Raw genomic sequence first — 21,124 nt, 5'->3', positions numbered from 1 at the left:
TAGTTCGCGGCTACTGTTTTTCGGCACGTTTAAGGTTGTGGGACCCGCTCGTCACGGGCTCGTGGGGATTGCCGTACCTTTTTGTCCTCGCGCCCGCCAACCGCTAGTCGAGTTTCGGGCCGCAGCAAGACCAACTGAACGGAAATAAAAAAAAAAAAATGAACGCACTCGCAAAAAGGGGTGCAACACGAGGACTTCCCAGGGGGTCACCCATCCTAGTACTACTCTCGCCCAAGCACGCTTAACTTCGGAGTTCTGATGGGATCCGGTGCATTAGTGCTGGTATGATCGCACCCGTCAATAGCCCCGCACTTTATTCTTTCATAGCGTACGCTCCCGTGCGCAGGTTCTGGTCCCCCACCCTTCAGACGGGCATAACTTTTGATCCGGAAGGAGTTACGGGACCCACAGCATATCACCGCGAAGCTCTCGCCGAGCCCCACGTGCTGAGCTACGGGTACAGCCCGTGGCTACTCCGGGAAGCAAAAAGAGGCCGTTTCGAGCCATTTCGGCCACTTTTAGTTCGCGGCTACTGTTTTTCGGCACGTTTAAGGTTGTGGGACCCGCTCGTCACGGGCTCGTGGGGATTGCCGTACCTTTTTGTCCTCGCGCCCGCCAACCGCTAGTCGAGTTTCGGGCCGCAGCAAGACCAACTGAACGGAAATAAAAAAAAAAAAATGAACGCACTCGCAAAAAGGGGTGCAACACGAGGACTTCCCAGGGGGTCACCCATCCTAGTACTACTCTCGCCCAAGCACGCTTAACTTCGGAGTTCTGATGGGATCCGGTGCATTAGTGCTGGTATGATCGCACCCGTCAATAGCCCCGCACTTTATTCTTTCATAGCGTACGCTCCCGTGCGCAGGTTCTGGTCCCCCACCCTTCAGACGGGCATAACTTTTGATCCGGAAGGAGTTACGGGACCCACAGCATATCACCGCGAAGCTCTCGCCGAGCCCCACGTGCTGAGCTACGGGTACAGCCCGTGGCTACTCCGGGAAGCAAAAAGAGGCCGTTTCGAGCCATTTCGGCCACTTTTAGTTCGCGGCTACTGTTTTTCGGCACGTTTAAGGTTGTGGGACCCGCTCGTCACGGGCTCGTGGGGATTGCCGTACCTTTTTGTCCTCGCGCCCGCCAACCGCTAGTCGAGTTTCGGGCCGCAGCAAGACCAACTGAACGGAAATAAAAAAAAAAAAATGAACGCACTCGCAAAAAGGGGTGCAACACGAGGACTTCCCAGGGGGTCACCCATCCTAGTACTACTCTCGCCCAAGCACGCTTAACTTCGGAGTTCTGATGGGATCCGGTGCATTAGTGCTGGTATGATCGCACCCGTCAATAGCCCCGCACTTTATTCTTTCATAGCGTACGCTCCCGTGCGCAGGTTCTGGTCCCCCACCCTTCAGACGGGCATAACTTTTGATCCGGAAGGAGTTACGGGACCCACAGCATATCACCGCGAAGCTCTCGCCGAGCCCCACGTGCTGAGCTACGGGTACAGCCCGTGGCTACTCCGGGAAGCAAAAAGAGGCCGTTTCGAGCCATTTCGGCCACTTTTAGTTCGCGGCTACTGTTTTTCGGCACGTTTAAGGTTGTGGGACCCGCTCGTCACGGGCTCGTGGGGATTGCCGTACCTTTTTGTCCTCGCGCCCGCCAACCGCTAGTCGAGTTTCGGGCCGCAGCAAGACCAACTGAACGGAAATAAAAAAAAAAAAATGAACGCACTCGCAAAAAGGGGTGCAACACGAGGACTTCCCAGGGGGTCACCCATCCTAGTACTACTCTCGCCCAAGCACGCTTAACTTCGGAGTTCTGATGGGATCCGGTGCATTAGTGCTGGTATGATCGCACCCGTCAATAGCCCCGCACTTTATTCTTTCATAGCGTACGCTCCCGTGCGCAGGTTCTGGTCCCCCACCCTTCAGACGGGCATAACTTTTGATCCGGAAGGAGTTACGGGACCCACAGCATATCACCGCGAAGCTCTCGCCGAGCCCCACGTGCTGAGCTACGGGTACAGCCCGTGGCTACTCCGGGAAGCAAAAAGAGGCCGTTTCGAGCCATTTCGGCCACTTTTAGTTCGCGGCTACTGTTTTTCGGCACGTTTAAGGTTGTGGGACCCGCTCGTCACGGGCTCGTGGGGATTGCCGTACCTTTTTGTCCTCGCGCCCGCCAACCGCTAGTCGAGTTTCGGGCCGCAGCAAGACCAACTGAACGGAAATAAAAAAAAAAAAATGAACGCACTCGCAAAAAGGGGTGCAACACGAGGACTTCCCAGGGGGTCACCCATCCTAGTACTACTCTCGCCCAAGCACGCTTAACTTCGGAGTTCTGATGGGATCCGGTGCATTAGTGCTGGTATGATCGCACCCGTCAATAGCCCCGCACTTTATTCTTTCATAGCGTACGCTCCCGTGCGCAGGTTCTGGTCCCCCACCCTTCAGACGGGCATAACTTTTGATCCGGAAGGAGTTACGGGACCCACAGCATATCACCGCGAAGCTCTCGCCGAGCCCCACGTGCTGAGCTACGGGTACAGCCCGTGGCTACTCCGGGAAGCAAAAAGAGGCCGTTTCGAGCCATTTCGGCCACTTTTAGTTCGCGGCTACTGTTTTTCGGCACGTTTAAGGTTGTGGGACCCGCTCGTCACGGGCTCGTGGGGATTGCCGTACCTTTTTGTCCTCGCGCCCGCCAACCGCTAGTCGAGTTTCGGGCCGCAGCAAGACCAACTGAACGGAAATAAAAAAAAAAAAATGAACGCACTCGCAAAAAGGGGTGCAACACGAGGACTTCCCAGGGGGTCACCCATCCTAGTACTACTCTCGCCCAAGCACGCTTAACTTCGGAGTTCTGATGGGATCCGGTGCATTAGTGCTGGTATGATCGCACCCGTCAATAGCCCCGCACTTTATTCTTTCATAGCGTACGCTCCCGTGCGCAGGTTCTGGTCCCCCACCCTTCAGACGGGCATAACTTTTGATCCGGAAGGAGTTACGGGACCCACAGCATATCACCGCGAAGCTCTCGCCGAGCCCCACGTGCTGAGCTACGGGTACAGCCCGTGGCTACTCCGGGAAGCAAAAAGAGGCCGTTTCGAGCCATTTCGGCCACTTTTAGTTCGCGGCTACTGTTTTTCGGCACGTTTAAGGTTGTGGGACCCGCTCGTCACGGGCTCGTGGGGATTGCCGTACCTTTTTGTCCTCGCGCCCGCCAACCGCTAGTCGAGTTTCGGGCCGCAGCAAGACCAACTGAACGGAAATAAAAAAAAAAAAATGAACGCACTCGCAAAAAGGGGTGCAACACGAGGACTTCCCAGGGGGTCACCCATCCTAGTACTACTCTCGCCCAAGCACGCTTAACTTCGGAGTTCTGATGGGATCCGGTGCATTAGTGCTGGTATGATCGCACCCGTCAATAGCCCCGCACTTTATTCTTTCATAGCGTACGCTCCCGTGCGCAGGTTCTGGTCCCCCACCCTTCAGACGGGCATAACTTTTGATCCGGAAGGAGTTACGGGACCCACAGCATATCACCGCGAAGCTCTCGCCGAGCCCCACGTGCTGAGCTACGGGTACAGCCCGTGGCTACTCCGGGAAGCAAAAAGAGGCCGTTTCGAGCCATTTCGGCCACTTTTAGTTCGCGGCTACTGTTTTTCGGCACGTTTAAGGTTGTGGGACCCGCTCGTCACGGGCTCGTGGGGATTGCCGTACCTTTTTGTCCTCGCGCCCGCCAACCGCTAGTCGAGTTTCGGGCCGCAGCAAGACCAACTGAACGGAAATAAAAAAAAAAAAATGAACGCACTCGCAAAAAGGGGTGCAACACGAGGACTTCCCAGGGGGTCACCCATCCTAGTACTACTCTCGCCCAAGCACGCTTAACTTCGGAGTTCTGATGGGATCCGGTGCATTAGTGCTGGTATGATCGCACCCGTCAATAGCCCCGCACTTTATTCTTTCATAGCGTACGCTCCCGTGCGCAGGTTCTGGTCCCCCACCCTTCAGACGGGCATAACTTTTGATCCGGAAGGAGTTACGGGACCCACAGCATATCACCGCGAAGCTCTCGCCGAGCCCCACGTGCTGAGCTACGGGTACAGCCCGTGGCTACTCCGGGAAGCAAAAAGAGGCCGTTTCGAGCCATTTCGGCCACTTTTAGTTCGCGGCTACTGTTTTTCGGCACGTTTAAGGTTGTGGGACCCGCTCGTCACGGGCTCGTGGGGATTGCCGTACCTTTTTGTCCTCGCGCCCGCCAACCGCTAGTCGAGTTTCGGGCCGCAGCAAGACCAACTGAACGGAAATAAAAAAAAAAAAATGAACGCACTCGCAAAAAGGGGTGCAACACGAGGACTTCCCAGGGGGTCACCCATCCTAGTACTACTCTCGCCCAAGCACGCTTAACTTCGGAGTTCTGATGGGATCCGGTGCATTAGTGCTGGTATGATCGCACCCGTCAATAGCCCCGCACTTTATTCTTTCATAGCGTACGCTCCCGTGCGCAGGTTCTGGTCCCCCACCCTTCAGACGGGCATAACTTTTGATCCGGAAGGAGTTACGGGACCCACAGCATATCACCGCGAAGCTCTCGCCGAGCCCCACGTGAGCTACGGGTACAGCCCGTGGCTACTCCGGGAAGCAAAAAGAGGCCGTTTCGAGCCATTTCGGCCACTTTTAGTTCGCGGCTACTGTTTTTCGGCACGTTTAAGGTTGTGGGACCCGCTCGTCACGGGCTCGTGGGGATTGCCGTACCTTTTTGTCCTCGCGCCCGCCAACCGCTAGTCGAGTTTCGGGCCGCAGCAAGACCAACTGAACGGAAATAAAAAAAAAAAAATGAACGCACTCGCAAAAAGGGGTGCAACACGAGGACTTCCCAGGGGGTCACCCATCCTAGTACTACTCTCGCCCAAGCACGCTTAACTTCGGAGTTCTGATGGGATCCGGTGCATTAGTGCTGGTATGATCGCACCCGTCAATAGCCCCGCACTTTATTCTTTCATAGCGTACGCTCCCGTGCGCAGGTTCTGGTCCCCCACCCTTCAGACGGGCATAACTTTTGATCCGGAAGGAGTTACGGGACCCACAGCATATCACCGCGAAGCTCTCGCCGAGCCCCACGTGCTGAGCTACGGGTACAGCCCGTGGCTACTCCGGGAAGCAAAAAGAGGCCGTTTCGAGCCATTTCGGCCACTTTTAGTTCGCGGCTACTGTTTTTCGGCACGTTTAAGGTTGTGGGACCCGCTCGTCACGGGCTCGTGGGGATTGCCGTACCTTTTTGTCCTCGCGCCCGCCAACCGCTAGTCGAGTTTCGGGCCGCAGCAAGACCAACTGAACGGAAATAAAAAAAAAAAAATGAACGCACTCGCAAAAAGGGGTGCAACACGAGGACTTCCCAGGGGGTCACCCATCCTAGTACTACTCTCGCCCAAGCACGCTTAACTTCGGAGTTCTGATGGGATCCGGTGCATTAGTGCTGGTATGATCGCACCCGTCAATAGCCCCGCACTTTATTCTTTCATAGCGTACGCTCCCGTGCGCAGGTTCTGGTCCCCCACCCTTCAGACGGGCATAACTTTTGATCCGGAAGGAGTTACGGGACCCACAGCATATCACCGCGAAGCTCTCGCCGAGCCCCACGTGCTGAGCTACGGGTACAGCCCGTGGCTACTCCGGGAAGCAAAAAGAGGCCGTTTCGAGCCATTTCGGCCACTTTTAGTTCGCGGCTACTGTTTTTCGGCACGTTTAAGGTTGTGGGACCCGCTCGTCACGGGCTCGTGGGGATTGCCGTACCTTTTTGTCCTCGCGCCCGCCAACCGCTAGTCGAGTTTCGGGCCGCAGCAAGACCAACTGAACGGAAATAAAAAAAAAAAAATGAACGCACTCGCAAAAAGGGGTGCAACACGAGGACTTCCCAGGGGGTCACCCATCCTAGTACTACTCTCGCCCAAGCACGCTTAACTTCGGAGTTCTGATGGGATCCGGTGCATTAGTGCTGGTATGATCGCACCCGTCAATAGCCCCGCACTTTATTCTTTCATAGCGTACGCTCCCGTGCGCAGGTTCTGGTCCCCCACCCTTCAGACGGGCATAACTTTTGATCCGGAAGGAGTTACGGGACCCACAGCATATCACCGCGAAGCTCTCGCCGAGCCCCACGTGCTGAGCTACGGGTACAGCCCGTGGCTACTCCGGGAAGCAAAAAGAGGCCGTTTCGAGCCATTTCGGCCACTTTTAGTTCGCGGCTACTGTTTTTCGGCACGTTTAAGGTTGTGGGACCCGCTCGTCACGGGCTCGTGGGGATTGCCGTACCTTTTTGTCCTCGCGCCCGCCAACCGCTAGTCGAGTTTCGGGCCGCAGCAAGACCAACTGAACGGAAATAAAAAAAAAAAAATGAACGCACTCGCAAAAAGGGGTGCAACACGAGGACTTCCCAGGGGGTCACCCATCCTAGTACTACTCTCGCCCAAGCACGCTTAACTTCGGAGTTCTGATGGGATCCGGTGCATTAGTGCTGGTATGATCGCACCCGTCAATAGCCCCGCACTTTATTCTTTCATAGCGTACGCTCCCGTGCGCAGGTTCTGGTCCCCCACCCTTCAGACGGGCATAACTTTTGATCCGGAAGGAGTTACGGGACCCACAGCATATCACCGCGAAGCTCTCGCCGAGCCCCACGTGCTGAGCTACGGGTACAGCCCGTGGCTACTCCGGGAAGCAAAAAGAGGCCGTTTCGAGCCATTTCGGCCACTTTTAGTTCGCGGCTACTGTTTTTCGGCACGTTTAAGGTTGTGGGACCCGCTCGTCACGGGCTCGTGGGGATTGCCGTACCTTTTTGTCCTCGCGCCCGCCAACCGCTAGTCGAGTTTCGGGCCGCAGCAAGACCAACTGAACGGAAATAAAAAAAAAAAAATGAACGCACTCGCAAAAAGGGGTGCAACACGAGGACTTCCCAGGGGGTCACCCATCCTAGTACTACTCTCGCCCAAGCACGCTTAACTTCGGAGTTCTGATGGGATCCGGTGCATTAGTGCTGGTATGATCGCACCCGTCAATAGCCCCGCACTTTATTCTTTCATAGCGTACGCTCCCGTGCGCAGGTTCTGGTCCCCCACCCTTCAGACGGGCATAACTTTTGATCCGGAAGGAGTTACGGGACCCACAGCATATCACCGCGAAGCTCTCGCCGAGCCCCACGTGAGCTACGGGTACAGCCCGTGGCTACTCCGGGAAGCAAAAAGAGGCCGTTTCGAGCCATTTCGGCCACTTTTAGTTCGCGGCTACTGTTTTTCGGCACGTTTAAGGTTGTGGGACCCGCTCGTCACGGGCTCGTGGGGATTGCCGTACCTTTTTGTCCTCGCGCCCGCCAACCGCTAGTCGAGTTTCGGGCCGCAGCAAGACCAACTGAACGGAAATAAAAAAAAAAAAATGAACGCACTCGCAAAAAGGGGTGCAACACGAGGACTTCCCAGGGGGTCACCCATCCTAGTACTACTCTCGCCCAAGCACGCTTAACTTCGGAGTTCTGATGGGATCCGGTGCATTAGTGCTGGTATGATCGCACCCGTCAATAGCCCCGCACTTTATTCTTTCATAGCGTACGCTCCCGTGCGCAGGTTCTGGTCCCCCACCCTTCAGACGGGCATAACTTTTGATCCGGAAGGAGTTACGGGACCCACAGCATATCACCGCGAAGCTCTCGCCGAGCCCCACGTGCTGAGCTACGGGTACAGCCCGTGGCTACTCCGGGAAGCAAAAAGAGGCCGTTTCGAGCCATTTCGGCCACTTTTAGTTCGCGGCTACTGTTTTTCGGCACGTTTAAGGTTGTGGGACCCGCTCGTCACGGGCTCGTGGGGATTGCCGTACCTTTTTGTCCTCGCGCCCGCCAACCGCTAGTCGAGTTTCGGGCCGCAGCAAGACCAACTGAACGGAAATAAAAAAAAAAAAATGAACGCACTCGCAAAAAGGGGTGCAACACGAGGACTTCCCAGGGGGTCACCCATCCTAGTACTACTCTCGCCCAAGCACGCTTAACTTCGGAGTTCTGATGGGATCCGGTGCATTAGTGCTGGTATGATCGCACCCGTCAATAGCCCCGCACTTTATTCTTTCATAGCGTACGCTCCCGTGCGCAGGTTCTGGTCCCCCACCCTTCAGACGGGCATAACTTTTGATCCGGAAGGAGTTACGGGACCCACAGCATATCACCGCGAAGCTCTCGCCGAGCCCCACGTGCTGAGCTACGGGTACAGCCCGTGGCTACTCCGGGAAGCAAAAAGAGGCCGTTTCGAGCCATTTCGGCCACTTTTAGTTCGCGGCTACTGTTTTTCGGCACGTTTAAGGTTGTGGGACCCGCTCGTCACGGGCTCGTGGGGATTGCCGTACCTTTTTGTCCTCGCGCCCGCCAACCGCTAGTCGAGTTTCGGGCCGCAGCAAGACCAACTGAACGGAAATAAAAAAAAAAAAATGAACGCACTCGCAAAAAGGGGTGCAACACGAGGACTTCCCAGGGGGTCACCCATCCTAGTACTACTCTCGCCCAAGCACGCTTAACTTCGGAGTTCTGATGGGATCCGGTGCATTAGTGCTGGTATGATCGCACCCGTCAATAGCCCCGCACTTTATTCTTTCATAGCGTACGCTCCCGTGCGCAGGTTCTGGTCCCCCACCCTTCAGACGGGCATAACTTTTGATCCGGAAGGAGTTACGGGACCCACAGCATATCACCGCGAAGCTCTCGCCGAGCCCCACGTGCTGAGCTACGGGTACAGCCCGTGGCTACTCCGGGAAGCAAAAAGAGGCCGTTTCGAGCCATTTCGGCCACTTTTAGTTCGCGGCTACTGTTTTTCGGCACGTTTAAGGTTGTGGGACCCGCTCGTCACGGGCTCGTGGGGATTGCCGTACCTTTTTGTCCTCGCGCCCGCCAACCGCTAGTCGAGTTTCGGGCCGCAGCAAGACCAACTGAACGGAAATAAAAAAAAAAAAATGAACGCACTCGCAAAAAGGGGTGCAACACGAGGACTTCCCAGGGGGTCACCCATCCTAGTACTACTCTCGCCCAAGCACGCTTAACTTCGGAGTTCTGATGGGATCCGGTGCATTAGTGCTGGTATGATCGCACCCGTCAATAGCCCCGCACTTTATTCTTTCATAGCGTACGCTCCCGTGCGCAGGTTCTGGTCCCCCACCCTTCAGACGGGCATAACTTTTGATCCGGAAGGAGTTACGGGACCCACAGCATATCACCGCGAAGCTCTCGCCGAGCCCCACGTGCTGAGCTACGGGTACAGCCCGTGGCTACTCCGGGAAGCAAAAAGAGGCCGTTTCGAGCCATTTCGGCCACTTTTAGTTCGCGGCTACTGTTTTTCGGCACGTTTAAGGTTGTGGGACCCGCTCGTCACGGGCTCGTGGGGATTGCCGTACCTTTTTGTCCTCGCGCCCGCCAACCGCTAGTCGAGTTTCGGGCCGCAGCAAGACCAACTGAACGGAAATAAAAAAAAAAAAATGAACGCACTCGCAAAAAGGGGTGCAACACGAGGACTTCCCAGGGGGTCACCCATCCTAGTACTACTCTCGCCCAAGCACGCTTAACTTCGGAGTTCTGATGGGATCCGGTGCATTAGTGCTGGTATGATCGCACCCGTCAATAGCCCCGCACTTTATTCTTTCATAGCGTACGCTCCCGTGCGCAGGTTCTGGTCCCCCACCCTTCAGACGGGCATAACTTTTGATCCGGAAGGAGTTACGGGACCCACAGCATATCACCGCGAAGCTCTCGCCGAGCCCCACGTGCTGAGCTACGGGTACAGCCCGTGGCTACTCCGGGAAGCAAAAAGAGGCCGTTTCGAGCCATTTCGGCCACTTTTAGTTCGCGGCTACTGTTTTTCGGCACGTTTAAGGTTGTGGGACCCGCTCGTCACGGGCTCGTGGGGATTGCCGTACCTTTTTGTCCTCGCGCCCGCCAACCGCTAGTCGAGTTTCGGGCCGCAGCAAGACCAACTGAACGGAAATAAAAAAAAAAAAATGAACGCACTCGCAAAAAGGGGTGCAACACGAGGACTTCCCAGGGGGTCACCCATCCTAGTACTACTCTCGCCCAAGCACGCTTAACTTCGGAGTTCTGATGGGATCCGGTGCATTAGTGCTGGTATGATCGCACCCGTCAATAGCCCCGCACTTTATTCTTTCATAGCGTACGCTCCCGTGCGCAGGTTCTGGTCCCCCACCCTTCAGACGGGCATAACTTTTGATCCGGAAGGAGTTACGGGACCCACAGCATATCACCGCGAAGCTCTCGCCGAGCCCCACGTGCTGAGCTACGGGTACAGCCCGTGGCTACTCCGGGAAGCAAAAAGAGGCCGTTTCGAGCCATTTCGGCCACTTTTAGTTCGCGGCTACTGTTTTTCGGCACGTTTAAGGTTGTGGGACCCGCTCGTCACGGGCTCGTGGGGATTGCCGTACCTTTTTGTCCTCGCGCCCGCCAACCGCTAGTCGAGTTTCGGGCCGCAGCAAGACCAACTGAACGGAAATAAAAAAAAAAAAATGAACGCACTCGCAAAAAGGGGTGCAACACGAGGACTTCCCAGGGGGTCACCCATCCTAGTACTACTCTCGCCCAAGCACGCTTAACTTCGGAGTTCTGATGGGATCCGGTGCATTAGTGCTGGTATGATCGCACCCGTCAATAGCCCCGCACTTTATTCTTTCATAGCGTACGCTCCCGTGCGCAGGTTCTGGTCCCCCACCCTTCAGACGGGCATAACTTTTGATCCGGAAGGAGTTACGGGACCCACAGCATATCACCGCGAAGCTCTCGCCGAGCCCCACGTGCTGAGCTACGGGTACAGCCCGTGGCTACTCCGGGAAGCAAAAAGAGGCCGTTTCGAGCCATTTCGGCCACTTTTAGTTCGCGGCTACTGTTTTTCGGCACGTTTAAGGTTGTGGGACCCGCTCGTCACGGGCTCGTGGGGATTGCCGTACCTTTTTGTCCTCGCGCCCGCCAACCGCTAGTCGAGTTTCGGGCCGCAGCAAGACCAACTGAACGGAAATAAAAAAAAAAAAATGAACGCACTCGCAAAAAGGGGTGCAACACGAGGACTTCCCAGGGGGTCACCCATCCTAGTACTACTCTCGCCCAAGCACGCTTAACTTCGGAGTTCTGATGGGATCCGGTGCATTAGTGCTGGTATGATCGCACCCGTCAATAGCCCCGCACTTTATTCTTTCATAGCGTACGCTCCCGTGCGCAGGTTCTGGTCCCCCACCCTTCAGACGGGCATAACTTTTGATCCGGAAGGAGTTACGGGACCCACAGCATATCACCGCGAAGCTCTCGCCGAGCGTGCTGAGCTACGGGTACAGCCCGTGGCTACTCCGGGAAGCAAAAAGAGGCCGTTTCGAGCCATTTCGGCCACTTTTAGTTCGCGGCTACTGTTTTTCGGCACGTTTAAGGTTGTGGGACCCGCTCGTCACGGGCTCGTGGGGATTGCCGTACCTTTTTGTCCTCGCGCCCGCCAACCGCTAGTCGAGTTTCGGGCCGCAGCAAGACCAACTGAACGGAAATAGAAAAAAAAAATGAACGCACTCGCAAAAAGGGGTGCAACACGAGGACTTCCCAGGGGGTCACCCATCCTAGTACTACTCTCGCCCAAGCACGCTTAACTTCGGAGTTCTGATGGGATCCGGTGCATTAGTGCTGGTATGATCGCACCCGTCAATAGCCCCGCACTTTATTCTTTCATAGCGTACGCTCCCGTGCGCAGGTTCTGGTCCCCCACCCTTCAGACGGGCATAACTTTTGATCCGGAAGGAGTTACGGGACCCACGGCATATCACCGCGAAGCTCCCGCCGAGCCCCACGTGCTGAGCTACGGGTACAGCCCGTGGCTACTCCGGGAAGCAAAAAGAGGCCGTTTCGAGCCATTTCGGCCACTTTTAGTTCGCGGCTACTGTTTTTCGGCACGTTTAAGGTTGTGGGACCCGCTCGTCACGGGCTCGTGGGGATTGCCGTACCTTTTTGTCCTCGCGCCCGCCAACCGCTAGTCGAGTTTCGGGCCGCAGCAAGACCAACTGAACGGAAATAGAAAAAAAAAATGAACGCACTCGCAAAAAGGGGTGCAACACGAGGACTTCCCAGGGGGTCACCCATCCTAGTACTACTCTCGCCCAAGCACGCTTAACTTCGGAGTTCTGATGGGATCCGGTGCATTAGTGCTGGTATGATCGCACCCGTCAATAGCCCCGCACTTTATTCTTTCATAGCGTACGCTCCCGTGCGCAGGTTCTGGTCCCCCACCCTTCAGACGGGCATAACTTTTGATCCGGAAGGAGTTACGGGACCCACAGCATATCACCGCGAAGCTCCCGCCGAGCCCCACGTGCTGAGCTACGGGTACAGCCCGTGGCTACTCCGGGAAGCAAAAAGAGGCCGTTTCGAGCCATTTCGGCCACTTTTAGTTCGCGGCTACTGTTTTTCGGCACGTTTAAGGTTGTGGGACCCGCTCGTCACGGGCTCGTGGGGATTGCCGTACCTTTTTGTCCTCGCGCCCGCCAACCGCTAGTCGAGTTTCGGGCCGCAGCAAGACCAACTGAACGGAAATAGAAAAAAAAAATGAACGCACTCGCAAAAAGGGGTGCAACACGAGGACTTCCCAGGGGGTCACCCATCCTAGTACTACTCTCGCCCAAGCACGCTTAACTTCGGAGTTCTGATGGGATCCGGTGCATTAGTGCTGGTATGATCGCACCCGTCAATAGCCCCGCACTTTATTCTTTCATAGCGTACGCTCCCGTGCGCAGGTTCTGGTCCCCCACCCTTCAGACGGGCATAACTTTTGATCCGGAAGGAGTTACGGGACCCACAGCATATCACCGCGAAGCTCCCGCCGAGCCCCACGTGCTGAGCTACGGGTACAGCCCGTGGCTACTCCGGGAAGCAAAAAGAGGCCGTTTCGAGCCATTTCGGCCACTTTTAGTTCGCGGCTACTGTTTTTCGGCACGTTTAAGGTTGTGGGACCCGCTCGTCACGGGCTCGTGGGGATTGCCGTACCTTTTTGTCCTCGCGCCCGCCAACCGCTAGTCGAGTTTCGGGCCGCAGCAAGACCAACTGAACGGAAATAGAAAAAAAAAATGAACGCACTCGCAAAAAGGGGTGCAACACGAGGACTTCCCAGGGGGTCACCCATCCTAGTACTACTCTCGCCCAAGCACGCTTAACTTCGGAGTTCTGATGGGATCCGGTGCATTAGTGCTGGTATGATCGCACCCGTCAATAGCCCCGCACTTTATTCTTTCATAGCGTACGCTCCCGTGCGCAGGTTCTGGTCCCCCACCCTTCAGACGGGCATAACTTTTGATCCGGAAGGAGTTACGGGACCCACAGCATATCACCGCGAAGCTCTCGCCGAGCCCCACGTGCTGAGCTACGGGTACAGCCCGTGGCTACTCCGGGAAGCAAAAAGAGGCCGTTTCGAGCCATTTCGGCCACTTTTAGTTCGCGGCTACTGTTTTTCGGCACGTTTAAGGTTGTGGGACCCGCTCGTCACGGGCTCGTGGGGATTGCCGTACCTTTTTGTCCTCGCGCCCGCCAACCGCTAGTCGAGTTTCGGGCCGCAGCAAGACCAACTGAACGGAAATAGAAAAAAAAAATGAACGCACTCGCAAAAAGGGGTGCAACACGAGGACTTCCCAGGGGGTCACCCATCCTAGTACTACTCTCGCCCAAGCACGCTTAACTTCGGAGTTCTGATGGGATCCGGTGCATTAGTGCTGGTATGATCGCACCCGTCAATAGCCCCGCACTTTATTCTTTCATAGCGTACGCTCCCGTGCGCAGGTTCTGGTCCCCCACCCTTCAGACGGGCATAACTTTTGATCCGGAAGGAGTTACGGGACCCACAGCATATCACCGCGAAGCTCTCGCCGAGCCCCACGTGCTGAGCTACGGGTACAGCCCGTGGCTACTCCGGGAAGCAAAAAGAGGCCGTTTCGAGCCATTTCGGCCACTTTTAGTTCGCGGCTACTGTTTTTCGGCACGTTTAAGGTTGTGGGACCCGCTCGTCACGGGCTCGTGGGGATTGCCGTACCTTTTTGTCCTCGCGCCCGCCAACCGCTAGTCGAGTTTCGGGCCGCAGCAAGACCAACTGAACGGAAATAGAAAAAAAAAATGAACGCACTCGCAAAAAGGGGTGCAACACGAGGACTTCCCAGGGGGTCACCCATCCTAGTACTACTCTCGCCCAAGCACGCTTAACTTCGGAGTTCTGATGGGATCCGGTGCATTAGTGCTGGTATGATCGCACCCGTCAATAGCCCCGCACTTTATTCTTTCATAGCGTACGCTCCCGTGCGCAGGTTCTGGTCCCCCACCCTTCAGACGGGCATAACTTTTGATCCGGAAGGAGTTACGGGACCCACAGCATATCACCGCGAAGCTCTCGCCGAGCCCCACGTGCTGAGCTACGGGTACAGCCCGTGGCTACTCCGGGAAGCAAAAAGAGGCCGTTTCGAGCCATTTCGGCCACTTTTAGTTCGCGGCTACTGTTTTTCGGCACGTTTAAGGTTGTGGGACCCGCTCGTCACGGGCTCGTGGGGATTGCCGTACCTTTTTGTCCTCGCGCCCGCCAACCGCTAGTCGAGTTTCGGGCCGCAGCAAGACCAACTGAACGGAAATAGAAAAAAAAAATGAACGCACTCGCAAAAAGGGGTGCAACACGAGGACTTCCCAGGGGGTCACCCATCCTAGTACTACTCTCGCCCAAGCACGCTTAACTTCGGAGTTCTGATGGGATCCGGTGCATTAGTGCTGGTATGATCGCACCCGTCAATAGCCCCGCACTTTATTCTTTCATAGCGTACGCTCCCGTGCGCAGGTTCTGGTCCCCCACCCTTCAGACGGGCATAACTTTTGATCCGGAAGGAGTTACGGGACCCACAGCATATCACCGCGAAGCTCTCGCCGAGCCCCACGTGCTGAGCTACGGGTACAGCCCGTGGCTACTCCGGGAAGCAAAAAGAGGCCGTTTCGAGCCATTTCGGCCACTTTTAGTTCGCGGCTACTGTTTTTCGGCACGTTTAAGGTTGTGGGACCCGCTCGTCACGGGCTCGTGGGGATTGCCGTACCTTTTTGTCCTCGCGCCCGCCAACCGCTAGTCGAGTTTCGGGCCGCAGCAAGACCAACTGAACGGAAATAGAAAAAAAAAATGAACGCACTCGCAAAAAGGGGTGCAACACGAGGACTTCCCAGGGGGTCACCCATCCTAGTACTACTCTCGCCCAAGCACGCTTAACTTCGGAGTTCTGATGGGATCCGGTGCATTAGTGCTGGTATGATCGCACCCGTCAATAGCCCCGCACTTTATTCTTTCATAGCGTACGCTCCCGTGCGCAGGTTCTGGTCCCCCACCCTTCAGACGGGCATAACTTTTGATCCGGAAGGAGTTACGGGACCCACAGCATATCACCGCGAAGCTCTCGCCGAGCCCCACGTGCTGAGCTACGGGTACAGCCCGTGGCTACTCCGGGAAGCAAAAAGAGGCCGTTTCGAGCCATTTCGGCCACTTTTAGTTCGCGGCTACTGTTTTTCGGCACGTTTAAGGTTGTGGGACCCGCTCGTCACGGGCTCGTGGGGATTGCCGTACCTTTTTGTCCTCGCGCCCGCCAACCGCTAGTCGAGTTTCGGGCCGCAGCAAGACCAACTGAACGGAAATAGAAAAAAAAAATGAACGCACTCGCAAAAAGGGGTGCAACACGAGGACTTCCCAGGGGGTCACCCATCCTAGTACTACTCTCGCCCAAGCACGCTTAACTTCGGAGTTCTGATGGGATCCGGTGCATTAGTGCTGGTATGATCGCACCCGTCAATAGCCCCGCACTTTATTCTTTCATAGCGTACGCTCCCGTGCGCAGGTTCTGGTCCCCCACCCTTCAGACGGGCATAACTTTTGATCCGGAAGGAGTTACGGGACCCACAGCATATCACCGCGAAGCTCTCGCCGAGCCCCACGTGCTGAGCTACGGGTACAGCCCGTGGCTACTCCGGGAAGCAAAAAGAGGCCGTTTCGAGCCATTTCGGCCACTTTTAGTTCGCGGCTACTGTTTTTCGGCACGTTTAAGGTTGTGGGACCCGCTCGTCACGGGCTCGTGGGGATTGCCGTACCTTTTTGTCCTCGCGCCCGCCAACCGCTAGTCGAGTTTCGGGCCGCAGCAAGACCAACTGAACGGAAATAGAAAAAAAAAATGAACGCACTCGCAAAAAGGGGTGCAACACGAGGACTTCCCAGGGGGTCACCCATCCTAGTACTACTCTCGCCCAAGCACGCTTAACTTCGGAGTTCTGATGGGATCCGGTGCATTAGTGCTGGTATGATCGCACCCGTCAATAGCCCCGCACTTTATTCTTTCATAGCGTACGCTCCCGTGCGCAGGTTCTGGTCCCCCACCCTTCAGACGGGCATAACTTTTGATCCGGAAGGAGTTACGGGACCCACAGCATATCACCGCGAAGCTCTCGCCGAGCCCCACGTGCTGAGCTACGGGTACAGCCCGTGGCTACTCCGGGAAGCAAAAAGAGGCCGTTTCGAGCCATTTCGGCCACTTTTAGTTCGCGGCTACTGTTTTTCGGCACGTTTAAGGTTGTGGGACCCGCTCGTCACGGGCTCGTGGGGATTGCCGTACCTTTTTGTCCTCGCGCCCGCCAACCGCTAGTCGAGTTTCGGGCCGCAGCAAGACCAACTGAACGGAAATAGAAAAAAAAAATGAACGCACTCGCAAAAAGGGGTGCAACACGAGGACTTCCCAGGGGGTCACCCATCCTAGTACTACTCTCGCCCAAGCACGCTTAACTTCGGAGTTCTGATGGGATCCGGTGCATTAGTGCTGGTATGATCGCACCCGTCAATAGCCCCGCACTTTATTCTTTCATAGCGTACGCTCCCGTGCGCAGGTTCTGGTCCCCCACCCTTCAGACGGGCATAACTTTTGATCCGGAAGGAGTTACGGGACCCACAGCATATCACCGCGAAGCTCTCGCCGAGCCCCACGTGCTGAGCTACGGGTACAGCCCGTGGCTACTCCGGGAAGCAAAAAGAGGCCGTTTCGAGCCATTTCGGCCACTTTTAGTTCGCGGCTACTGTTTTTCGGCACGTTTAAGGTTGTGGGACCCGCTCGTCACGGGCTCGTGGGGATTGCCGTACCTTTTTGTCCTCGCGCCCGCCAACCGCTAGTCGAGTTTCGGGCCGCAGCAAGACCAACTGAACGGAAATAGAAAAAAAAAATGAACGCACTCGCAAAAAGGGGTGCAACACGAGGACTTCCCAGGGGGTCACCCATCCTAGTACTACTCTCGCCCAAGCACGCTTAACTTCGGAGTTCTGATGGGATCCGGTGCATTAGTGCTGGTATGATCGCACCCGTCAATAGCCCCGCACTTTATTCTTTCATAGCGTACGCTCCCGTGCGCAGGTTCTGGTCCCCCACCCTTCAGACGGGCATAACTTTTGATCCGGAAGGAGTTACGGGACCCACAGCATATCACCGCGAAGCTCTCGCCGAGCCCCACGTGCTGAGCTACGGGTACAGCCCGTGGCTACTCCGGGAAGCAAAAAGAGGCCGTTTCGAGCCATTTCGGCCACTTTTAGTTCGCGGCTACTGTTTTTCGGCACGTTTAAGGTTGTGGGACCCGCTCGTCACGGGCTCGTGGGGATTGCCGTACCTTTTTGTCCTCGCGCCCGCCAACCGCTAGTCGAGTTTCGGGCCGCAGCAAGACCAACTGAACGGAAATAGAAAAAAAAAATGAACGCACTCGCAAAAAGGGGTGCAACACGAGGACTTCCCAGGGGGTCACCCATCCTAGTACTACTCTCGCCCAAGCACGCTTAACTTCGGAGTTCTGATGGGATCCGGTGCATTAGTGCTGGTATGATCGCACCCGTCAATAGCCCCGCACTTTATTCTTTCATAGCGTACGCTCCCGTGCGCAGGTTCTGGTCCCCCACCCTTCAGACGGGCATAACTTTTGATCCGGAAGGAGTTACGGGACCCACAGCATATCACCGCGAAGCTCTCGCCGAGCCCCACGTGCTGAGCTACGGGTACAGCCCGTGGCTACTCCGGGAAGCAAAAAGAGGCCGTTTCGAGCCATTTCGGCCACTTTTAGTTCGCGGCTACTGTTTTTCGGCACGTTTAAGGTTGTGGGACCCGCTCGTCACGGGCTCGTGGGGATTGCCGTACCTTTTTGTCCTCGCGCCCGCCAACCGCTAGTCGAGTTTCGGGCCGCAGCAAGACCAACTGAACGGAAATAGAAAAAAAAAATGAACGCACTCGCAAAAAGGGGTGCAACACGAGGACTTCCCAGGGGGTCACCCATCCTAGTACTACTCTCGCCCAAGCACGCTTAACTTCGGAGTTCTGATGGGATCCGGTGCATTAGTGCTGGTATGATCGCACCCGTCAATAGCCCCGCACTTTATTCTTTCATAGCGTACGCTCCCGTGCGCAGGTTCTGGTCCCCCACCCTTCAGACGGGCATAACTTTTGATCCGGAAGGAGTTACGGGACCCACAGCATATCACCGCGAAGCTCTCGCCGAGCCCCACGTGCTGAGCTACGGGTACAGCCCGTGGCTACTCCGGGAAGCAAAAAGAGGCCGTTTCGAGCCATTTCGGCCACTTTTAGTTCGCGGCTACTGTTTTTCGGCACGTTTAAGGTTGTGGGACCCGCTCGTCACGGGCTCGTGGGGATTGCCGTACCTTTTTGTCCTCGCGCCCGCCAACCGCTAGTCGAGTTTCGGGCCGCAGCAAGACCAACTGAACGGAAATAGAAAAAAAAAATGAACGCACTCGCAAAAAGGGGTGCAACACGAGGACTTCCCAGGGGGTCACCCATCCTAGTACTACTCTCGCCCAAGCACGCTTAACTTCGGAGTTCTGATGGGATCCGGTGCATTAGTGCTGGTATGATCGCACCCGTCAATAGCCCCGCACTTTATTCTTTCATAGCGTACGCTCCCGTGCGCAGGTTCTGGTCCCCCACCCTTCAGACGGGCATAACTTTTGATCCGGAAGGAGTTACGGGACCCACAGCATATCACCGCGAAGCTCTCGCCGAGCCCCACGTGCTGAGCTACGGGTACAGCCCGTGGCTACTCCGGGAAGCAAAAAGAGGCCGTTTCGAGCCATTTCGGCCACTTTTAGTTCGCGGCTACTGTTTTTCGGCACGTTTAAGGTTGTGGGACCCGCTCGTCACGGGCTCGTGGGGATTGCCGTACCTTTTTGTCCTCGCGCCCGCCAACCGCTAGTCGAGTTTCGGGCCGCAGCAAGACCAACTGAACGGAAATAGAAAAAAAAAATGAACGCACTCGCAAAAAGGGGTGCAACACGAGGACTTCCCAGGGGGTCACCCATCCTAGTACTACTCTCGCCCAAGCACGCTTAACTTCGGAGTTCTGATGGGATCCGGTGCATTAGTGCTGGTATGATCGCACCCGTCAATAGCCCCGCACTTTATTCTTTCATAGCGTACGCTCCCGTGCGCAGGTTCTGGTCCCCCACCCTTCAGACGGGCATAACTTTTGATCCGGAAGGAGTTACGGGACCCACAGCATATCACCGCGAAGCTCTCGCCGAGCCCCACGTGCTGAGCTACGGGTACAGCCCGTGGCTACTCCGGGAAGCAAAAAGAGGCCGTTTCGAGCCATTTCGGCCACTTTTAGTTCGCGGCTACTGTTTTTCGGCACGTTTAAGGTTGTGGGACCCGCTCGTCACGGGCTCGTGGGGATTGCCGTACCTTTTTGTCCTCGCGCCCGCCAACCGCTAGTCGAGTTTCGGGCCGCAGCAAGACCAACTGAACGGAAATAGAAAAAAAAAATGAACGCACTCGCAAAAAGGGGTGCAACACGAGGACTTCCCAGGGGGTCACCCATCCTAGTACTACTCTCGCCCAAGCACGCTTAACTTCGGAGTTCTGATGGGATCCGGTGCATTAGTGCTGGTATGATCGCACCCGTCAATAGCCCCGCACTTTATTCTTTCATAGCGTACGCTCCCGTGCGCAGGTTCTGGTCCCCCACCCTTCAGACGGGCATAACTTTTGATCCGGAAGGAGTTACGGGACCCACAGCATATCACCGCGAAGCTCTCGCCGAGCCCCACGTGCTGAGCTACGGGTACAGCCCGTGGCTACTCCGGGAAGCAAAAAGAGGCCGTTTCGAGCCATTTCGGCAACTTTTAGTTCGCGGCTACTGTTTTTCGGCACGTTTAAGGTTGTGGGACCCGCTCGTCACGGGCTCGTGGGGATTGCCGTACCTTTTTGTCCTCGCGCCCGCCAACCGCTAGTCGAGTTTCGGGCCGCAGCAAGACCAACTGAACGGAAATAGAAAAAAAAAAATGAACGCACTCGCAAAAAGGGGTGCAACACGAGGACTTCCCAGGGGGTCACCCATCCTAGTACTACTCTCGCCCAAGCACGCTTAACTTCGGAGTTCTGATGGGATCCGGTGCATTAGTGCTGGTATGATCGCACCCGTCAATAGCCCCGCACTTTATTCTTTCATAGCGTACGCTCCCGTGCGCAGGTTCTGGTCCCCCACCCTTCAGACGGGCATAACTTTTGATCCGGAAGGAGTTACGGGACCCACAGCATATCACCGCGAAGCTCTCGCCGAGCCCCACGTGCTGAGCTACGGGTACAGCCCGTGGCTACTCCGGGAAGCAAAAAGAGGCCGTTTCGAGCCATTTCGGCCACTTTTAGTTCGCGGCTACTGTTTTTCGGCACGTTTAAGGTTGTGGGACCCGCTCGTCACGGGCTCGTGGGGATTGCCGTACCTTTTTGTCCTCGCGCCCGCCAACCGCTAGTCGAGTTTCGGGCCGCAGCAAGACCAACTGAACGGAAATAGAAAAAAAAAAATGAACGCACTCGCAAAAAGGGGTGCAACACGAGGACTTCCCAGGGGGTCACCCATCCTAGTACTACTCTCGCCCAAGCACGCTTAACTTCGGAGTTCTGATGGGATCCGGTGCATTAGTGCTGGTATGATCGCACCCGTCAATAGCCCCGCACTTTATTCTTTCATAGCGTACGCTCCCGTGCGCAGGTTCTGGTCCCCCACCCTTCAGACGGGCATAACTTTTGATCCGGAA

The 21,124-nt window shown here is 56.0% G+C and overlaps 41 non-coding genes across 41 annotated transcripts; all 41 read right to left on the bottom strand.

Moving 5' to 3' along the window:
* Positions 1-177: 177 nt before the first annotated feature.
* LOC148929034 (5S ribosomal RNA) lies at positions 178-296 on the bottom strand. The gene has a single exon (XR_016129832.1). It is a non-coding gene; the product is annotated as a 5S ribosomal RNA (ribosomal RNA).
* Positions 297-696: 400 nt separating this feature from the next.
* Positions 697-815, bottom strand: LOC148929033 (5S ribosomal RNA). The gene has a single exon (XR_016129831.1). It is a non-coding gene; the product is annotated as a 5S ribosomal RNA (ribosomal RNA).
* Positions 816-1,215: 400 nt separating this feature from the next.
* On the bottom strand, positions 1,216-1,334 carry LOC148929032 (5S ribosomal RNA). The gene has a single exon (XR_016129829.1). It is a non-coding gene; the product is annotated as a 5S ribosomal RNA (ribosomal RNA).
* A 400-nt stretch (positions 1,335-1,734) lies between these two features.
* Positions 1,735-1,853, bottom strand: LOC148929031 (5S ribosomal RNA). Its single transcript, XR_016129828.1, has one exon. It is a non-coding gene; the product is annotated as a 5S ribosomal RNA (ribosomal RNA).
* Positions 1,854-2,253: 400 nt separating this feature from the next.
* Positions 2,254-2,372, bottom strand: LOC148929030 (5S ribosomal RNA). The gene has a single exon (XR_016129827.1). It is a non-coding gene; the product is annotated as a 5S ribosomal RNA (ribosomal RNA).
* A 400-nt stretch (positions 2,373-2,772) lies between these two features.
* LOC148929029 (5S ribosomal RNA) lies at positions 2,773-2,891 on the bottom strand. The gene has a single exon (XR_016129826.1). It is a non-coding gene; the product is annotated as a 5S ribosomal RNA (ribosomal RNA).
* Positions 2,892-3,291: 400 nt separating this feature from the next.
* LOC148929028 (5S ribosomal RNA) lies at positions 3,292-3,410 on the bottom strand. The gene has a single exon (XR_016129825.1). It is a non-coding gene; the product is annotated as a 5S ribosomal RNA (ribosomal RNA).
* A 400-nt stretch (positions 3,411-3,810) lies between these two features.
* Positions 3,811-3,929, bottom strand: LOC148929027 (5S ribosomal RNA). The gene has a single exon (XR_016129824.1). It is a non-coding gene; the product is annotated as a 5S ribosomal RNA (ribosomal RNA).
* A 400-nt stretch (positions 3,930-4,329) lies between these two features.
* LOC148929026 (5S ribosomal RNA) lies at positions 4,330-4,448 on the bottom strand. Its single transcript, XR_016129823.1, has one exon. It is a non-coding gene; the product is annotated as a 5S ribosomal RNA (ribosomal RNA).
* A 397-nt stretch (positions 4,449-4,845) lies between these two features.
* Positions 4,846-4,964, bottom strand: LOC148929025 (5S ribosomal RNA). Its single transcript, XR_016129822.1, has one exon. It is a non-coding gene; the product is annotated as a 5S ribosomal RNA (ribosomal RNA).
* A 400-nt stretch (positions 4,965-5,364) lies between these two features.
* On the bottom strand, positions 5,365-5,483 carry LOC148929024 (5S ribosomal RNA). The gene has a single exon (XR_016129821.1). It is a non-coding gene; the product is annotated as a 5S ribosomal RNA (ribosomal RNA).
* A 400-nt stretch (positions 5,484-5,883) lies between these two features.
* On the bottom strand, positions 5,884-6,002 carry LOC148929023 (5S ribosomal RNA). The gene has a single exon (XR_016129820.1). It is a non-coding gene; the product is annotated as a 5S ribosomal RNA (ribosomal RNA).
* A 400-nt stretch (positions 6,003-6,402) lies between these two features.
* On the bottom strand, positions 6,403-6,521 carry LOC148929022 (5S ribosomal RNA). Its single transcript, XR_016129819.1, has one exon. It is a non-coding gene; the product is annotated as a 5S ribosomal RNA (ribosomal RNA).
* A 400-nt stretch (positions 6,522-6,921) lies between these two features.
* LOC148929021 (5S ribosomal RNA) lies at positions 6,922-7,040 on the bottom strand. Its single transcript, XR_016129818.1, has one exon. It is a non-coding gene; the product is annotated as a 5S ribosomal RNA (ribosomal RNA).
* Positions 7,041-7,437: 397 nt separating this feature from the next.
* On the bottom strand, positions 7,438-7,556 carry LOC148929020 (5S ribosomal RNA). Its single transcript, XR_016129817.1, has one exon. It is a non-coding gene; the product is annotated as a 5S ribosomal RNA (ribosomal RNA).
* Positions 7,557-7,956: 400 nt separating this feature from the next.
* Positions 7,957-8,075, bottom strand: LOC148929019 (5S ribosomal RNA). The gene has a single exon (XR_016129816.1). It is a non-coding gene; the product is annotated as a 5S ribosomal RNA (ribosomal RNA).
* Positions 8,076-8,475: 400 nt separating this feature from the next.
* Positions 8,476-8,594, bottom strand: LOC148929018 (5S ribosomal RNA). Its single transcript, XR_016129815.1, has one exon. It is a non-coding gene; the product is annotated as a 5S ribosomal RNA (ribosomal RNA).
* Positions 8,595-8,994: 400 nt separating this feature from the next.
* Positions 8,995-9,113, bottom strand: LOC148929017 (5S ribosomal RNA). The gene has a single exon (XR_016129814.1). It is a non-coding gene; the product is annotated as a 5S ribosomal RNA (ribosomal RNA).
* A 400-nt stretch (positions 9,114-9,513) lies between these two features.
* LOC148929016 (5S ribosomal RNA) lies at positions 9,514-9,632 on the bottom strand. Its single transcript, XR_016129813.1, has one exon. It is a non-coding gene; the product is annotated as a 5S ribosomal RNA (ribosomal RNA).
* A 400-nt stretch (positions 9,633-10,032) lies between these two features.
* Positions 10,033-10,151, bottom strand: LOC148929015 (5S ribosomal RNA). The gene has a single exon (XR_016129812.1). It is a non-coding gene; the product is annotated as a 5S ribosomal RNA (ribosomal RNA).
* A 400-nt stretch (positions 10,152-10,551) lies between these two features.
* On the bottom strand, positions 10,552-10,670 carry LOC148929014 (5S ribosomal RNA). The gene has a single exon (XR_016129811.1). It is a non-coding gene; the product is annotated as a 5S ribosomal RNA (ribosomal RNA).
* A 400-nt stretch (positions 10,671-11,070) lies between these two features.
* Positions 11,071-11,189, bottom strand: LOC148929013 (5S ribosomal RNA). The gene has a single exon (XR_016129810.1). It is a non-coding gene; the product is annotated as a 5S ribosomal RNA (ribosomal RNA).
* Positions 11,190-11,583: 394 nt separating this feature from the next.
* On the bottom strand, positions 11,584-11,702 carry LOC148929012 (5S ribosomal RNA). Its single transcript, XR_016129809.1, has one exon. It is a non-coding gene; the product is annotated as a 5S ribosomal RNA (ribosomal RNA).
* A 399-nt stretch (positions 11,703-12,101) lies between these two features.
* Positions 12,102-12,220, bottom strand: LOC148929011 (5S ribosomal RNA). Its single transcript, XR_016129808.1, has one exon. It is a non-coding gene; the product is annotated as a 5S ribosomal RNA (ribosomal RNA).
* Positions 12,221-12,619: 399 nt separating this feature from the next.
* Positions 12,620-12,738, bottom strand: LOC148929010 (5S ribosomal RNA). Its single transcript, XR_016129807.1, has one exon. It is a non-coding gene; the product is annotated as a 5S ribosomal RNA (ribosomal RNA).
* Positions 12,739-13,137: 399 nt separating this feature from the next.
* LOC148929009 (5S ribosomal RNA) lies at positions 13,138-13,256 on the bottom strand. The gene has a single exon (XR_016129806.1). It is a non-coding gene; the product is annotated as a 5S ribosomal RNA (ribosomal RNA).
* Positions 13,257-13,655: 399 nt separating this feature from the next.
* LOC148929008 (5S ribosomal RNA) lies at positions 13,656-13,774 on the bottom strand. The gene has a single exon (XR_016129805.1). It is a non-coding gene; the product is annotated as a 5S ribosomal RNA (ribosomal RNA).
* Positions 13,775-14,173: 399 nt separating this feature from the next.
* On the bottom strand, positions 14,174-14,292 carry LOC148929007 (5S ribosomal RNA). Its single transcript, XR_016129804.1, has one exon. It is a non-coding gene; the product is annotated as a 5S ribosomal RNA (ribosomal RNA).
* A 399-nt stretch (positions 14,293-14,691) lies between these two features.
* Positions 14,692-14,810, bottom strand: LOC148929006 (5S ribosomal RNA). The gene has a single exon (XR_016129803.1). It is a non-coding gene; the product is annotated as a 5S ribosomal RNA (ribosomal RNA).
* A 399-nt stretch (positions 14,811-15,209) lies between these two features.
* LOC148929005 (5S ribosomal RNA) lies at positions 15,210-15,328 on the bottom strand. Its single transcript, XR_016129802.1, has one exon. It is a non-coding gene; the product is annotated as a 5S ribosomal RNA (ribosomal RNA).
* Positions 15,329-15,727: 399 nt separating this feature from the next.
* LOC148929004 (5S ribosomal RNA) lies at positions 15,728-15,846 on the bottom strand. Its single transcript, XR_016129801.1, has one exon. It is a non-coding gene; the product is annotated as a 5S ribosomal RNA (ribosomal RNA).
* Positions 15,847-16,245: 399 nt separating this feature from the next.
* LOC148929003 (5S ribosomal RNA) lies at positions 16,246-16,364 on the bottom strand. Its single transcript, XR_016129800.1, has one exon. It is a non-coding gene; the product is annotated as a 5S ribosomal RNA (ribosomal RNA).
* A 399-nt stretch (positions 16,365-16,763) lies between these two features.
* LOC148929002 (5S ribosomal RNA) lies at positions 16,764-16,882 on the bottom strand. Its single transcript, XR_016129799.1, has one exon. It is a non-coding gene; the product is annotated as a 5S ribosomal RNA (ribosomal RNA).
* A 399-nt stretch (positions 16,883-17,281) lies between these two features.
* LOC148929001 (5S ribosomal RNA) lies at positions 17,282-17,400 on the bottom strand. Its single transcript, XR_016129798.1, has one exon. It is a non-coding gene; the product is annotated as a 5S ribosomal RNA (ribosomal RNA).
* Positions 17,401-17,799: 399 nt separating this feature from the next.
* LOC148929000 (5S ribosomal RNA) lies at positions 17,800-17,918 on the bottom strand. The gene has a single exon (XR_016129797.1). It is a non-coding gene; the product is annotated as a 5S ribosomal RNA (ribosomal RNA).
* A 399-nt stretch (positions 17,919-18,317) lies between these two features.
* Positions 18,318-18,436, bottom strand: LOC148928999 (5S ribosomal RNA). Its single transcript, XR_016129796.1, has one exon. It is a non-coding gene; the product is annotated as a 5S ribosomal RNA (ribosomal RNA).
* Positions 18,437-18,835: 399 nt separating this feature from the next.
* Positions 18,836-18,954, bottom strand: LOC148928998 (5S ribosomal RNA). Its single transcript, XR_016129795.1, has one exon. It is a non-coding gene; the product is annotated as a 5S ribosomal RNA (ribosomal RNA).
* A 399-nt stretch (positions 18,955-19,353) lies between these two features.
* LOC148928997 (5S ribosomal RNA) lies at positions 19,354-19,472 on the bottom strand. The gene has a single exon (XR_016129794.1). It is a non-coding gene; the product is annotated as a 5S ribosomal RNA (ribosomal RNA).
* A 399-nt stretch (positions 19,473-19,871) lies between these two features.
* Positions 19,872-19,990, bottom strand: LOC148928996 (5S ribosomal RNA). Its single transcript, XR_016129793.1, has one exon. It is a non-coding gene; the product is annotated as a 5S ribosomal RNA (ribosomal RNA).
* Positions 19,991-20,390: 400 nt separating this feature from the next.
* Positions 20,391-20,509, bottom strand: LOC148928995 (5S ribosomal RNA). Its single transcript, XR_016129792.1, has one exon. It is a non-coding gene; the product is annotated as a 5S ribosomal RNA (ribosomal RNA).
* Positions 20,510-20,909: 400 nt separating this feature from the next.
* On the bottom strand, positions 20,910-21,028 carry LOC148928994 (5S ribosomal RNA). The gene has a single exon (XR_016129791.1). It is a non-coding gene; the product is annotated as a 5S ribosomal RNA (ribosomal RNA).
* Between the last annotated feature and the right edge of the window lie 96 nt (positions 21,029-21,124).

This window comes from Salvia hispanica, chromosome 4, assembly GCF_029641045.1.
Source record: "Salvia hispanica isolate PSC_SH4W2 chromosome 4, Shi_PSC_v1, whole genome shotgun sequence".
In the NCBI taxonomy this organism is placed as follows: Eukaryota; Viridiplantae; Streptophyta; class Magnoliopsida; order Lamiales; family Lamiaceae; genus Salvia; species Salvia hispanica.
Note: the sequence above shows the minus strand (reverse complement) of the source record. Positions and strands in the feature narration are given on the sequence as shown.